The sequence below is a fragment of the Pongo abelii genome, chromosome 1, assembly GCF_028885655.2.
Source record: "Pongo abelii isolate AG06213 chromosome 1, NHGRI_mPonAbe1-v2.0_pri, whole genome shotgun sequence".
Lineage (NCBI taxonomy): Eukaryota > Metazoa > Chordata > Mammalia > Primates > Hominidae > Pongo > Pongo abelii.
In genome coordinates, this window is record NC_071985.2 from 84,813,136 (window position 1) to 84,829,852 (window position 16,717).

Here is a 16,717-nt window from a genome sequence, read left to right on the forward strand (position 1 = left end):
CCCAATCCCCCATTTCTTTTGGCTTTTTGGTTGCCTGGGTGTACGGAGGAACAAATTTGTGGTGTGGAAGGATTCCAGGCCAGTCATCTATCATGCACAGTGAATACTCACTAGGCGCTCATCACACGCTCGGCGGCCTCACCCTCTCCAAGAGAGCTCTGGCGGCGGTCCAGGGGCTGCCCAAGGTGACTTGCCAGATTCTCCCTTGAACTTCGCTCTCTTCCTTGCTCTAGTCCTGTTTTCTTTTAATTCAGAAAAAGCAACAACAAACCGTTCCCAGCCCCCTCCCTTCTCGGGCCGTCCCTCCCTGCGGTTTGGCGGAGAAAGGGCCTCGGCAGTCCCTGAGAAGATTAGCTAACGCCGCGTGCTCTGGGCGAGCGGGAGCCGGCGGGGCTGGGCGCGGGGCGCCCCCGAGAGCTCTGCCCGGCTGAGCCCGCCCTCTGTGGGGGGCCCCTCCGCTCGTCCCCGGCCCAGGCAGCCTGCGGTCCGGGCGGAGCAGCGAGTTAGCCAGGCTCAGGGTCTTGGGCCGTCAAAGGTGAGAGACAGGCCCCACCCCACTTACTGGTCTGTTGGCCAACTCAAATGCGGAAACACTCATTTATTCAGTAGTTGTATTTAATAATATTAATTGTTAGTGTGCTCAAGCACGGCCTTTAAGGTAAATATAAGGAATCTAACTGGCGATCTTCTTCCTTGTAGTTCTGTGCTGCCTCACCCTGACAATGGTCTTGTATGCTCATGTCCTAAAATGTTTTATGATGATGTTTTCTACCAATGATTTGTGCAGTATTATGAGCCTACAAAAAGAAAACGTTTTATGTTTTAAGAAGCAATGACATACACAACACGATTTTTAAAAAGCCTCCAAAATTAGAAATCCTTGCCTAATAGACTCATAAAATTTAGCTCATTATAGACATACAGGACAGATGAAAAATGAGGATATAATACCAAGTAATTGGGGATATAAGGCAAGGGGCTACAGGCAGAGCCACGTTTCAAGGACACCACGACCGCTTTCTTTGAGGGCCTCCTTCGATGCCACTTTGGAATGATCGGAAAGCACCAGGTTAGGTCTTACTTAGAGGAATTGTCCTGTGCTCCCACCACACCTGTGTCTACCTGGAAGCACTCATGGCACAGACCTGAAATTTCTGCTTTCCTTGGCCAAGGTTGCTGGCACTAAGCAATCTTGCACCCAGTGCATTGGTCAGCACCACTGGGGCCACAGAAAGTACCAGAGACCATTGATTACTGAAAGGTCCGGTGGGAGTGGCCAGTAATTACAGTGGAGGTTGGGGGGCAGTGTGGAAGTCAGAGTGGTTTCATTTTATTTATTTATTTATTTTTGTGTGAAAGCAAGTTTATTAGGAAAGTAAAGGAATAAAGAATGGCTACCCCATAGACAGAGCAGCCAAGAATGGTTTTAGGTGGATGGGGCAAGAGGGTCTTTTACCTCAGTGGTTGGCTTTCCTTGCTTCTTTCCCCACAACACACAGGATGGCTGCAGGGTCCCATCAATTTCGTTAAGTACTATAAAGGTGAGATTTTTGCTAGTGCAATTGACTTGAAAGGAAACAAGCTCTAACTGTTGTCAGGCTTATCTTGAGATCGATTTGGGTGACTTCCTTTTGGAAGGTGATTAACTTGTGAGAATTTTTTAAATATGTTTTTAATTCTCCTCCCAGAGGGCTAGTGGAAAAGTTACCCATGACGACTCTAAAAGCAGTTTGGGAAGTCTATCAGATGATTTCAGCCCAGGGAATCAGCCTTAAAAGACCGAACATGAAACCTGCTGTCAGTAGTTCAAGTAACTGGGAAATCCACTGGGATTGAACTCCCAGTAGCTGGGTTTTCTCACCTGCAAAACTAAGACTACCGTGTCTGGCCTTTGTGCATCTCTCAGGGTAAAGAAAAATAGCAACTTATAAAATTTCCCACAGGGACCTTAGTGAAGGGACCATGCCAAGTCTGAGGTCTGTGTGCTTGGGCCCTGCTGGTGACTGACAGCCAGAAAGGGGAGAGATGAGGCCACTCCTTCCTCCCAGGTGGACAAGTCTGGCGACAGACAGGCACAAAGCTGAATCGGGTGAATCTTTAGAGTAAGTCAGTCAATTTGCTAAATGTAAATATCACCTTTTAAATAACACAAACTTGGAATAAGCCATTAAAATATTTTTAAACTTTAAAACACACAGGGAATCAGCTCCTGTCAAAACTAAAATCTATATGTTTCTTTTTATTAAAGAAAGATGTTCTGCTTTCTAATGGTAATATAAGGGTGTTAAAAATATATGTTCACAGAAAAAGTAAATGGAAGGGAAAAAATTTACTCTAAGTTCTGCTCCTGAAAATTTAACCATTGTTCACTTTGTGTGAATTACATAATATGCAAAAGTATTAGAATGACGCAAAACCTCATGAACATGATCTTTAAACCAAGGCTGAATACAAGACTTCATTTAGCTTTGCCTTTTGGAGGTTGGAATAATTTGGGTGTCCCTGTGGAGGCAGCAGCTCTCTGGGGAACAAGGTCCATTCTCTGGTCTCTGCTAGGCCACCCGCACAGGAAAAGCAGGTACACCAAGTTCTGTTTCTTAAGGGTGCTGGCACTTGAAAAGGGAACACAAATGTCTGGAAAATGTCAGTTCCCACATTTAGATGCATATGGGCATCATGGGGTGATGAAGACTTTGAACATCCATGCCTGGAATTAACTCTGCTGGGGACAGAGATGGTGGGATGACACCCCAGAAGTCCTGGCATGTGATTGGAGAGGGGAGTCCCTCCAGCACCCTGTGAAACAGATGAGGCTGAGCTGGGCTCCTGGAGCAGTTAGAGATACATTCTTACTACAGAAATGTGTCCTCCAAGATCTCATGGGTACATTTTAGTCTTGGGGTCTGCCTCAAGGCAGAAGTGCTGCTGGGACCTGTGGCATGTGTGAGTGAGAGGCTTGGCTTCCGTGAGGTACTTTGGGGCCACAGCATCAGTTAGAAAAACAACTGAGATGGATTTGGGAATGGAAATAATTCCTGAGAGCTGCCTTACAAATTACTCAATGAAACCTGGAGGAAAATATCAGTCTCAGGTAAGAATGTTCAACACACTGTGGACCGGACATGGCATGGGCTAAGAGGGGTTCTTTCAGGGGCTGTTTAGGACGCCTCCCAGGAATCACAGCCTGTGCATCCCATCCTGCTCTGCAGGAACAGCTTGGAAAGAGCTGCGGTAACCTAGGAAGTTTCACTTGTTCTGCTTACAATTTGAGGCTGAGAGCTGACAGATCTCACAAGTGAGTGGAAAAGGACCACTTGTATGGCTCTAAACCTCCAAATTACCAGCCTGCCCCTGCCCCCCATGACCCCAGAGCAGTGGAGAAACTCACCTTCATGTGTAGTTTCTGCTTGCACACCAGATAGCAGCTATTGTCAAAGGGTCGTGGATGATCCAGATTTGAAAGAGAAATATGTACACATACAAGCCCAGGGTCTACTGAATTCAGAACTGGTGATCATACAAAAATGTTCCAATTTGAAATCCATATTCACACTGAAAAAAGAAAATAGTGCAAGTGAACAGTGAGAACAAAGTTATGGGGAGATTGCTTAAACTACTTGAGGCCAAGTAACATTCAAGGCATTTTAAAGTTATTCTTTGCAAAAAATAAATGGGCCGGTTATAACAATCCAAAAATTTAGCCCAGTCCTGCAATAACTTGAGTTGTCAACACATCTGGACTAGGAATTCTAGGCAAGTCATATTCTGGGTACCTGGTTCATGAAAATTCAAAGAAATTGAGCACTCTATAGTCTTCGTAATCACTGTGGAGGTTTTATGGGGGAAGGCTGACTTACGGACTCCCTGCTTATCAAACGGACCAACAGAACAGTGATACCATAGAGTCACAGGGGAGTCTCAGCACTGAATACCCCTGCACTGGGCTTTCTATAGTTGGTGTATTTGACTTGTCTTCCCTCTTGGCCACTTCTATTCTCCATCATCATCTCCTTTGATTGACAGCATGTTTCCAATCTAAGTTGTAACTTCTACTTCTCTGGCCATAGGTCATCGCTGTCCACCTGATTGTTCCTTGTTATTTGTTTTTATTTCCACCTTCATTATTGTATTCTCTGTACCTCCGTGTCATCATCTATAAAATGTGGACAATATTAGCACATACCTGATATGGTTGTTATATAGATTATGTAAGTAATACATGTAAAGCAATTGGAATAGAGTCATGTACTAAGTGTTCAATAAATATTAGTTGTTAATGTTGTAGTCATTATTATTACTGTTATTATTGTATCTGATTCCTCTTTTTTTTTCCTTTTGACTTGGGTGCTGGTAAAGTTTTACTTGTATAGGCATTGAACAGTCAATGAGAGTAGCACTTTCTTTTGGTTAGCAAAATAACTGAATCTCAGCAGATTTCCCTTTTGGGGCTATTTTTGGCTACTTTCATTGCTGCTGATGCCTGAAGGACTTCTTGATTATTTCTGGGTTTGTGGCTTTTCTTGGCAGTTGAATTGAATTAAAGAGATATTAAGTGTCTGCATGTTGAATAAGGAGAGTGCCCTGAATTTGAAAGTAATCAAAGTGTATTCTATTACAAAATTTAATAGTCTGGACTTTCCAGTAATTCACTTTTGCCTTATGTCTAATTAGCCTGAATTAGTGAGGCATTTTATACGTGTTGAGAATGTATGTTTTGTATGTTTGTACATATTGTACATTTTTGTGCTTATATCAGTAAAAGGGAATAGGGATGTTTGCATTTACAGTTAAATTATTACTATGAACTTTGCTCGAGGTACATAGGAATGCTGTGTGAGGAAGACCTCACTTGGAGGTTGTCCACTTTTTGTATCTTGCTTCTGTAGCAAGTCACTCCATGCAGAGAGCAGGTGGTTCCGTTGAAGAGTGAGGCGAAAGTTTTCCCCTTTACAAACTTCTTCCTTTGTTTATTTACCCACGTATTCATTCATCCATTAAGCATGCATTTATTAATGGCCTACTGTGGGCATTGTGGAAACAGCAACAAGCAAACCACAAGATGAGGCTCTCACAGACCTTATCTTCTAGCAAGGGAAACAGAAAATCAGCTCTTTGATAACCAAGTAATAGGTTTGATGGCGATTAATACTATGAAGAAAACACAAGGTAAGAAGACAGTGTGGAGATGGAGGTGGAGGGTATGGGCTTATCTACAGAGATCCAGGAGCACTTTCTCTGATCAGGCAGTAATTGAATGAGACCTAAAGAAGTGAAGGCAGGAGGCATGGAGGCATCCAGGGGAAGAGGGAACAGGCTGAAGGGAAGAAGTGCAAAGGCACTGAGGTGGGACCATGTTCAAGAACACACCAAAGGAGCACAGATACAAATTTATAAAAAAAGAGAAGATGGAGAGGAACTTGAGATTTTTACAAGGTCATAGCAGAGCTGATTTTGAGTTCAGATTTGGAATAGTGAATATTCCAGATGACAATAAATCACATATTTGTGCTTTGAGGATGCTAACTTTAAAATAGGCCAGAGCTAGCCAGAAGTCTGGCTAAATCTGATTTGAAGTGGCTATTTTGTGTTTACTGTGGAGCAGGAATTTGAACTGCATCTCAGCTCACTGTTGTGATCAATGTGTTGATCTTCGATGGGAGCGTGTGTGTGTGTGTGTGTGTGTGTGTGTGGTGGGGTTGGGGGTGGCATGAAGGACTTATATCTGCCATCCTAGAAATAGGGCAGTCTGAAGGGAAGGCCCTTGTCTTCTATCCAGGTATCCAAGAGATCTCCTTGTTAGTGGACACTGGAACAGAAGCTGGGGGAGATAAGCCCCTAGAGTAACTCCTGCCCTCTCAGCCCCAGCTGTGTCCACCTGGCTTTGATCTGGGCTCCTCACACACTGGCACTGTGAACTTGACAGCTCAAGTGGAGAGGGGTGCTTGAGAACTATTTGCATCCCCTCAAAATTTCTTGAGAGCAGACTGGATTAGTCTGTTCTTGAATTGCTATAAAGAAATACCTGAGGCTGGGTAATTTATAAGGAAAAGAAGCTTAATTGGCCCATAGTTCTGCAGGCTGTACAGGAAGCATGATGCTGGCATCTGCTCAGCTTCTGGGGAGACTTCAGGAAGCTTACAATCATGGCAGAAGATGAAGGAGGAGCATGGCTAGAGCAGGAGCAAAAGAGAGAGGGGCAGGAGGAGATGCCACACACTTTTAAATGACCAGGTTCCATGTGAACTCACTCACTATTGCAAGAACAGTATGAAGGGGATGGCACTAAACCATTCATGAGAGGTCTATCCCCACAATCCAGTCACTTCCCACCAGGCCCTACCTCCAACATTAGGGATTACAATTCGACATGAGATTTGGTTGGGGAAACAGATGCAAACCATATCAGGGACTAAATCAAAGAATTTGAATTCTTAATGTTCATTAGGAAATGAAGTAAATTCTTGAGAAAGGAATCCATCCATAAGTGGGATAGGGTGGACTGTGCTTACCCAGGCACTCACCTCTTCAGAGCCATAGTCCACAGCTCCCAGAAGAGGTGAAAGGGATTGACCAGTTAGCTATTCTGGTCCAGGGCTTTCATGCCTGAGGTCAGCTGGAAGAGTGGGTCTGGGATGGTTTTCTCAATGTAATTTCTGTGCCCGTTCCCTATGGTTGGTTCTCTTCTTCTAGGCCTCTAAATCCAGAAAGCCTGAGGGTTAAGAGAGAATCGCTTCCCCTTGCCCATCCCTGCCCCAACTCCCACCCCTCCAATTGTCCATTATCCAAGAGCTGCTCGTGGTCGTTTGAGGAGCCAAGGCTTGGTTGGGTTAAGCAGATAGTCTTGAAGCAAAAAGGGGACTGTGGTGGGGTCCAGCAGGGCAGGGGCCACGTGGAGAAAGAACTGGATAGAAAAACCAGAAAGAAGATGGAGATGAGGATGCTGAAATCTGTTTAACACCACAAAAGTGTGGAAAGAGAACAAAAGTTTGGGTAAAACCACTTTCAAGTTCAAAACTGCTGTGCACACATGTGGCATGAAGATGTGGCAGGTTAAGACGGCCCTTGTGTCTTTGCAGCCACTTGTCAGCAGGGTGCGCTCAAGTTCACAGCAATGTCCCAGTGCCGCTGGAGCCTTGGTTGGGGCATTCTGGGAAAGGAGGGGCAAAGCTTCATTAAAAGGAATCCCAGATAATTTGGTTGCGTCTGTATTTTCCAGTGATGATGACTGAGGAGGCTCTGTTTTTTAAATGCTACAGCCAGCACGATTCATTTCAGTGGCTCCTGAAGAGAGGGCTTTGATGGGAGTTGCTGGTCTGCAAAGAGTCCAGCTTTGATTTTAGCAGAGACACATCGGCCTCCTTTTCTCCCTCTTCAGCCCCTACCTGCCCTCTCGTCCTGCTCTTTCCCTTGTGCAGATCCAAATCTGCTGCTGGGCATTTTTAGTCAAGCTAAGCTGTCGCAGAGATAAGTTCTGCTCCCACTTCTCTGTGCCCAAGGTGGCGTCTTTCTTCTCTCCCCAGGTAAGGTGCTATCTAGAAAGAATCATGCTTGAGAATGAGGGATGTCTGCCTTTTGATGAGATCTATGAGACTGACTCTCACTCCAGGCCATTGTGGGGCAGGAGATATTATATTATAGTTGTATTTTTCTGCGTTCCTTTGTCTGGGTGGTGGGACTTGGCAGGGCGGGGGGGCGGGGGGGGCGGCTAGGTGACCGTTGGCCAGAGGAACAAGGAAGAACACATGCTGGGGAGGGAGGCAGCCAGTTGGCCTGCTTGTTTACCATTCCAAAGCACCAGTCACGGAGCTGCCTTGCAGGACAAGGCAAAGAACCAGGGTTAGACCTCGGAGTAAGGGTCAGGAGTAGAGGACCCGAGTTGATCAGCAGTGCCCATTTCTCAGCTTCAAGACAGTGCCTTTCATGTGTAGATGCAGAGTGGGCATTTGTAGACTTAATTTTTCAGGTGGAGGATCTGTGACCCAATGATCACAATTAAATCTCTCATTAGTTTTAGTCCTGACAAAAAGTATCTATCAGTCAGAGTTCAGTTAGGAAACAAAAGCCACTCCCAGTTGCTTGATTAGAGAAAATTTAATATAAGGAATAGATAACTAGGCATAACTGAAAATGCAGGAAGAGAACACTAGGTTACCATAAATGGAGCAATTGCAAAGGGCCTACCACCCATAGGGCTGTTGGGGCAGAGTGAAGCTACGGGAGAAGGAAGAAGTTGTAATGATAAAAATTAGAGCCTTGGAGGAGATGCCTAGTGGACTCAGGACCCAGACCTCTGATGATGGAGCACAGGCAGCTGGTGTGAGTGCCTTTAAGGTGGGCATGGTGGAGTTAGCTCTGCATGAGTTGGGGAAGATGCCAGCTGTCTTCAGCTGCTGTCAGGGGGATGCTACCACTGGGATGAAGAAGCATTTCTAGGTGTCGATCAGAACAAGAGGTAGAAGTAAGGAAGTCCAAACAAGCAAACTTCTAGTAAGGAAATGCCTCCTTCCTCCACCCTAACCTAGCGGAGCCTACCATGAGCCACCTGGCAAAGCAGAGAGGGGGTTTGCAGGGTCCCGGCTTCAGCATTGCAAGGCAGGATAGAGAAGAATGGGGTTAGAGCTGAGACACAACAGCTGAAAAACTGGGGCAGTGTGCTGGGCTGGAATACAGCAAAAGAGGATTTGGGAGTTGGCAAGAAGAGAATGAAACTAGAATTTCTTTTCCTTTCTTTTAAAAAAAATCCTGAAACTTCAAGAATAACAGATTTGACGATAAGCCACCAAGATGTTGGACTATTTGCCGGGTCTCAGAAAGCTTATATAGGTTTCTGCAGAATAAGATGGCCCCATTCCTGACCATCCAGCTAGAGAAAGTTCTATGGAAGCTCAGCCAGCAAAGCGCTCAGATGGGCTGGCCGCCCTCCAAAGCTGGGAAGGCCACCAGAGAACTGCAAACGGGAGAGCTACTTCCCTCTTGTGGACAACTGTAGTTCTGCAGGAGGGTAATGGGACTTGCAGCGTGCAGAGGTGGTTGGCTGGCCCACTACATCTGCCCATCTTGGACTCCAAGAATGAGTAGCTGAGAAAGGTTAGCTTGACCTTCTGATGCAGATGAGGAATCTCTCAACATTGGTTCATGGTGGCGATGCTTTTCTTCAAGAAGAACAAAAGTCTCACCACTGAGATCCTATTTGGCCGGGTACAGACACCTAAAGCTGAAAGAGATGCATCTGTTTCATCTGGACATCTACTTTGGGTCTTATAGTATCTTTTAGAACAGGGTTTGGCAAGCTTTTTCTGTGAAGGGCCAGATAGTAAATATTTTAGGCTTTCGACTTTGCAATTCCAACTATTCGACTGTGTTGCTGTAGGATGACAGCAGTCATAGGCAGTCACTAAACGAAGGGGCATGAAGGTGTCCTAACAAAACTTCGTTATGAACACTGAAATGTAAATTGTTCATATAATTTTCACATGTCACAAAATATTTTTCTTTTAATCTTAAAAGTCACTTAAAAATGTAAAAACTTTTAGTTTGCAGGCTGTGCAAAAAACAAGCAATGGGTTGAATTTGTCCCCTGGCTGTAGTTGATGGACCCCTGATTTACAATCTTGAACAGTTAAAGTCATTAGGTGGCCAGCCGGTATGGTGGCTCATGCCTGTACTCTCAGAGTTTTGGGAGGCTGTGATGGGAGGATCGCTTGAGGCCAGGAGTCTGGAGCAACCTGGGCAACATAGCAAGACTGCGCCTCTACAAAAAATTTAAAAAATTAACCGGGAATGGTGGCACATGCTTGTAGTCCCAGCTTCTTGGGAGGCTGAGGCAGGAGGATCACTTGAGCTCAGGAGCTGGAGGTTATAGTGAACCATGATCATGGCACTGCACTCCAGCCTGGGCAACAGAGTGAGACTCTGTCTCTAAAAGAAATTTCTTTAAAATCATTAGATGGTGCCATTGCAAGCTGAAATCATGGAAGCAGCTTCTCACTACCTTGCCAATCCCAAGGAAGCTGCATATGTGTCCACAGAATCTGGCTCCATAGATGAAAAGGTGGGGTCAACCAGGGCTATCAGTTCCCTGTATTTTGGGTTTGAAGGGGTTTCTGTGGGAGGAACTCTGGCTCTAAATTTTACCCTTTTTCTCACTAGACAGAGAAACTTGCTTTCATTTAAATCTGTGTTACTGGGTTCTAAAAAATGAGGTGTTAGCAAATCTGAACCGAATCAACAGTTTGGGGAGTAGCAGAATATACCGTTTCCTCATCGGTAAGAAAATACACTCCTGAATATCTTTAAACAACATGCCCCTTCAATGCACTGGAAATGTGACTACTTTAATACAAATGTGATTTTACATGATTTCCCAGGAACTCAATCATTTTTAAAGGCAAGATGCACATGTACTGTGACTTACATTAAATGTGTGGTATTATTTGTTTCATGGATAGGTAAACCTATGAGTTGAAGATTTGAATAGAGGGAGGATGAATATGAGAAACTTGAAAGATTTTAAAGGGCGTCTGTAAAAAAAAAGTTTATGTTTTGGGTTACAAAGCGGGAAGTAAAGGATCTATATTTGTGTTGTGGTTTTTGGGGGGTACTCTTAAAGAAACTGAAGGATACCTCATAACCTACTACCTGGCATGTTATATATCAGGGAGAGCTGGGCAGAGAGCAGGGACTGGAGGGAGACTTCACTGCACTTTTTTTGCACCCTTGGTTTGTAAACCCTATTATAATCTGCATTTTTCCTTCTTCATTTCCCACATCTGTCACCAGGGCCTGACTCTGGGAGGTTCTGAGGACACTAAGCTCTCTAAGTCACACATCTGTGTGTTTTCTAGTGAAGGAGGCAGATATCTAAAGGAAAACTGGAGATACCTTGTGATAAATGCTAAACAGCCTGCCAGGCAGAGGAGGTGCTAATTACCTGTCTGAGGGCTTAAGAGGTGGGTTTTCAACGGGGCAGAGAAGAAAGGGAAGTGGACTCCTGCCTGAGGACACTGCTGATTGGGTAGCAGAGCACAGACCTGTGCCAGGAAAATGGATGGGGAGTGTCTGAGTCACCGTGTGTGTGTGTCGGGGTGTGGGGGGGTGGGTAATGTAGAGTTGTGAATGCCTGGAGTTGAGTGAGGAGGAGGGAAGAAAGAAGGGGAATGAGGGAGAGGAGGCTGGAAATGTTCAGTGGGACCAGCTTGTGCAGAGAAATTTGGATTTTCCTTGGGATGTAGGGATCCATAAGAGGCCCCAACATATATATCCGAAAACCAACAGATGACAGCTGGGAGTGGTCGTGGCTACAGACTGGAGGCCCCTCATCTGTGAGGTGAGAGGCTAGATCAGCTCTGCGCTGGAGCCCTGTCCAGGACTGACTTTTTATGACTAGGTCAGTGTTTCTTCTCTCTGTGCAATTGCTTGTGCCATCCAACTGAGGCTCAGCCAGGAGCATGCAGAGCCCTCTCATTAATGTCTTGCTGTCCTAAGGAGGTGAGAAATATTATCTGCCCCATTGCTCAGGGGAGAAGTTGCAGCCTGGGGTGAAACCACTTGCCTGTGCCTGGAAGTGAGTCAGTGGTGAAACCAGAGCCTGCTACCCAGCGGGAAGAAAGATGAGATGCTAAAGAAACTCCAATGGCTGTGCTCCTCCCTCCCCACCCTGCCCAGATGTTCTGGGAGACTCTGGCTGAACTCCGGGGCACACCCATCCATGTTCCTGGCAAGCATGGCAGGCCGCAGTGTTTGCACTACCCAGTTTTTAGCTGCTGCTGGCTCAGAGCCAGGATGGGGTGGCTGAGCCCTGGCGAAGCTTTGGGGCTGCCTGGAGAGGGCAGGGCACCTGCCAGTGGGTGCCCTGGTACCATCAGAAGGATCAAGGCATACGTTTGCTCATTGAAACTTGGCAGCTCTAAACAGGGGCAGAGCAGTTTTCAGCTGACATTCAGGGTGGATCTCACTCTGCTTGCATATGAAATCAATGAGATAATGGATGGGAAAACATTTTGAAAAGTCACCAAACTTCTTCTTGCACCCCATCCTGCTGCTTTCCTCCTGCATTTCCTATTTCTATTACTGCCACACTGTTCCCCAAGCCTCTTTGATGCCTTTTCCCGATCATTTTTTCTCACTTCACAACTAAACAGATGCTGGACTTTTTGACTTGATTTCTGATATTGCTCTTACATTCATCCCCCTCAATGTAATTTCCCTGCCCTCCGCCAGGCCTTGAATTTCTCACTTATACTAGAGTAACTAAGTTTATCTGCTCTACCTCCCTCTTCTCCTTTCTTTGAATTCATTAGCCACACTGATACCAGAATTAATAAACATAGACCAAACCCCTGATTATTTTACTCCTCCAATCCCAAACTTCCAAAGGCTCTCTATGGCCTGTGGAGTCATAAACTTAAAGTCCAGTATTTGAACCTCCTGTGTTGCCCCATTTCCTTCTGTGCACAGAGATTTTCTAACTTACCTTGACTTTCTCCCCAGATGCCTTTGCTGAAGCCATGTCATCTACCTGGAATACCTTCACCTTCGGTATTCTCCTGACAAATTTTTTTCCTCTCTGAACTTTAAGGTTAAAAAAGGATTGGGGATAAGTTATTGATGGGATAGGAAAGGAGGAAATGGAATCACGTCTTAGATGCATCAAAAACCCTTTATTTTAATGATCTTATTAATATATTCATGCAACAAATATTTATTTTATGTAAGGCGCTGTGCTGAGGAGTGGGATGGAAAGATTCACTGTTTGCTTCCTTGGGCACAAGAATCTAGAGGTATGAGGATTAAGGGTACATTTTCTTTTTTGTTTAATCAAACAAATCCACAATTACCGCTCTAATCCAGGTGCAAAAATATCTATAAGCTGGTTATCTCTCTTTTTGCCCTAGCCGCCAGGAAGCTCAAAGGCAAATTGGACTCTCATTCATGGTATTCATTTGCTCAAATGTTCACACATAACAAGTGCCAAGTATGTACTTAGAACTATGTTAGACTGAACCGTGTTATCATAGTTGCTGCCCTCAAAGAGACAACTGTTAACTCTTATATTTAATATTATCTGTTTTCTCTCTTCCTGGTTTTGTAGTTCTATCTTATTAACTTGTTGTATACATCATTTGTTTTACATTTGCTATAATTCTTTTCACAAGAGGTGAGATACAGTCAATAAACAAAAGTAAAAAATTTTCAAACACTGTTCGTGAGGTCACAGGTCTGATCTCCATTGTCATGAGTTACATATGTTCTTTTATTATAGACTCTGTCCTAAGCCAGCTAGACATAGAAATAATGTTGGAAACACAGTTTGATTGGATCGTAACAATTTTGTAAAGCTTTACTTTTCTCTGTCTCACCTTGTAAACACAGAGTGACATTTAACATTCTACCACAATTCAAATATTTAGCCCCACATTATTATTTGGGAGGGGGTATGATTTGCTTTTCTGCTCCCAGTATATAATTTTAATTAAAAAAATTCATTTCATTATTGGTAGTGTTTGTCACCTCAAATCCTGTTTAGAAACTAGGAGAGATATATTATATAAATAAATTAACAATGGAATAAACAGGGCATATCCATCAGAAGAATGAGGATGGATGTACATTCAGGGGCAGGGGCATTCTCAGTCCCATTGTGGTTTAATGCCCTTGGTAGATGAAGACACAGGTAGAGTCCCTTCCTGAAAATACCTGTAGGAAGCTGGAGTCTTGCTGCTGGCTTGATGGAGATGGCCTCTGCACCTGTTTCAACACAGCGCTAATTCAGGCAAGCTGCCTCTGCCCTAGGCATTGCCTGCCTGTGGGGCCTGTTCTTAGCTGTTGTAGCCAGCACAGGGACACCCTAATGATGCAAAAAGGCTTCAGCCAGGCTCCCAACTGCTCCCTGTGCATTGTCCCCGAGGACCTCTGCCAAATTCATCCGTACATTCACCGCGTGGTAACTGAGATGTGGTGGCACATGAACCAGGCCCAGGAGCTAACAGACCCCACCTCTTCACAGATCTCTCCCTGTTTTGATGTCTGGGGGAGTTCACTTTTTGTGCCCCACCCTCCCCCCCATTATTTCCAGGTTTCTGGTATTTGGTGTGAAGTATCACACATATATGTCAAAGATAGGGTTTGCCAGAGCCCATGAGTGAGGGCCTCATGCAGGAAGCCTGCAATCTGGGGACTTGTTAGGGAACACGTGGGACTGCTCCAGGAGAAATGCCATCTCAAGTGTGGGTAGAACCAAGAGCCAAACACTACGTGAGCCTCACTCAGCACCAGGGACTGTCTTCAATTCAGTTCGGTTTAGGTTAATTCAAGTTACATTCTCTGGACACCTATGTTCAAGTGTTAGGTATATCAGATGTAAATAAAACATGGTTCTAGAGCTGCTTATTGTTCAATATTGGTGAGAATGATAACAATAGCAGCTACAATTCACTGAATCCTTACGATGTTCCTAGCATTGTGTTAGGTATTTTGTATTTATTATTTTATTTAAACACACAGAAAAACAGCTCAATAATTTCCTCAGTTTACCAAATGAGGAAATGGAGGCTTGGAGAGATTAAAGAACTTGTCCAAGGCCATCATTGGTGGCAGTGTCAACAACCAATCCCATGTCTGTCTGTCCCCAGGGCCCGTCTTCTTAACTGCCCTGCAATGCCATGAACCCAGCCATGGAGGACAGCCTATCCCAGGTGCAGAAACCCCTCAGTTACACCATGACAACCGCTGTCACTAGGCACAGGGACTCTGCCTGAATGCTGGCGTGGTTCCTGTTTACTCATAAGAACAGGGCAAAGCCAAGGTGATTTCCCTTCAGAAACTCATTCAGAGGGATGGTAGAGGAGACTTACAGAGTCCGAACATTAAGTTGGTCAGATTATTAGATGTTTCACAGCCATTGTTGCTATTAACTGTCACAATAACTCTGGGGGAATATCATTCCTCTTCTTGTACCAATAAGGAAACTGAAACATGGAGAGGTTGAATAATTTAAGATTAAATGGCTTACTAATGTCAGCGCTGGGATTTGAACTCAGGCCTGTTTCCACTCCTGGCTGTAGTGAGAACTCTACTCATTCCTCAGCTAAGTAAAGGGCATTTGTTCATCAATTGTATGTGTCTAGGTCTGCACTAAAAGTGATGTGACTTATGATGTGAGTTACGGCATGCTGAGCTATGGCATGAAGTAGACTATGACTTCAGGGCATTCGTACTTAGACAACAAACATCCACGGAGTCTCTTCAGTATGTGAAGCATTGTGCCATGCTGGGGAGAATCACAGGGGAGTCTGACATGGAACCTTTTCTTAAGGAGCTCATGAGACAGCAGGAAGATAAAGTGGGCATGTAGGTAATTTTACTTCGAGGTCCAAAGAATGTGCTGCTTTCAATGGTACTCTTGCTAGCCTGGACAAGTCTCCTCCTTGCCTAGGGCTGTCCTTGCCCGGCTGGAGGGAGAATCTGCCTTAAGCTTAGGGAACAATATCCACATTTGCATTGTCAGACTTTCCTCCTATTCCAGCAGCTGGTTTGGGATGGCCCTTTCACCCTAGAACATGAGAGGCACCTGGTCCTCCAGCTCTGTTGAGAGATCTGAATGTCAACACAGGACTGGGGGATTCACATGAAAATAATCCAGGTAAGGGTAGTGTGTAGTTCAAGTGTGTCCCCACAACCATGAGCCAGTCTTTGGCTGTCCTCGTTAGAATATTGCCATTCTAGGCGGTAATGTTCCTGCTTCTTTTCCTCTTGCTTGAAATGCACTTTGACATTTTTAAACAAATAACACAATTTTCCCTTTGTGTTTCCCTTAATAAAACACAGAAATGAGAGCGAGAAAAGGAAAGTAAAAAAATGTGTTCCTGTCATCTCCACTCTATAGCAGGATGTCTGTCCTCCGCCCTTTCTTCTTCTCTCTCACCAAGCATTGGTCTCTGACTGCTCTCTCCTCACTCCTCTCCCTAAATCTCAGCCACAAAGACTCATGTATCTGATATTTTTGCTTCTCTGTTTTCTGCCATAGAAGGGGTAGCTCCATAGCTATTTGGCATGTTCCACCCCCATCTTCTACAAATTGCTATTGGGCTGAAGACAGATGACAGAATTGGAACAGGATCAGGGAAACCTCCTACTTGGAGAAGTATCCCCAAGTTACAAGGCCTCACATACCCCTGGGACCCACAGATGCACCCATTGATTGGTCCTGGCTCTCTTCCTCCAATGATGGAGCTTCCAGACCAGCTTGGCAAGGGCCACATATTTCTCTCTCAAAACAAAGCACTAGGCTTAAGACATAGTTTCCGGATCTCTTGGGATATGCTTGAAGTCGCAAGATTTCTGATACAACAGCTACCTGTCTCTTAGCAGGGATAAATTTCACACTTGGATCCAAACATCAATTGTACAAACGCGATATGGCAGAGATGGGCCCTACCAGCAGACCATGTGGAAAAGGACTGAGGAGGTTTATTAATGACACATACAGTGTGAGTCAACAGCAGCCATTGAAATGTACACAAGGCCGGGCACGGTGGCTTACACCTGTAATCCCAGCACTTTGGGAGGCTGAGGTGGGTGGATCAAGAGGTCAGGAGATCGAGACCATCTTGGCTAACACGGTGAAACTTCATTTCTACTAAAAAGACAAAAAAATTAGCTGGGCGTGGTGGCGGGTGCCTCAGGAGGCTGAGGCAGGAGAACGGCTTGAACCTGGGAG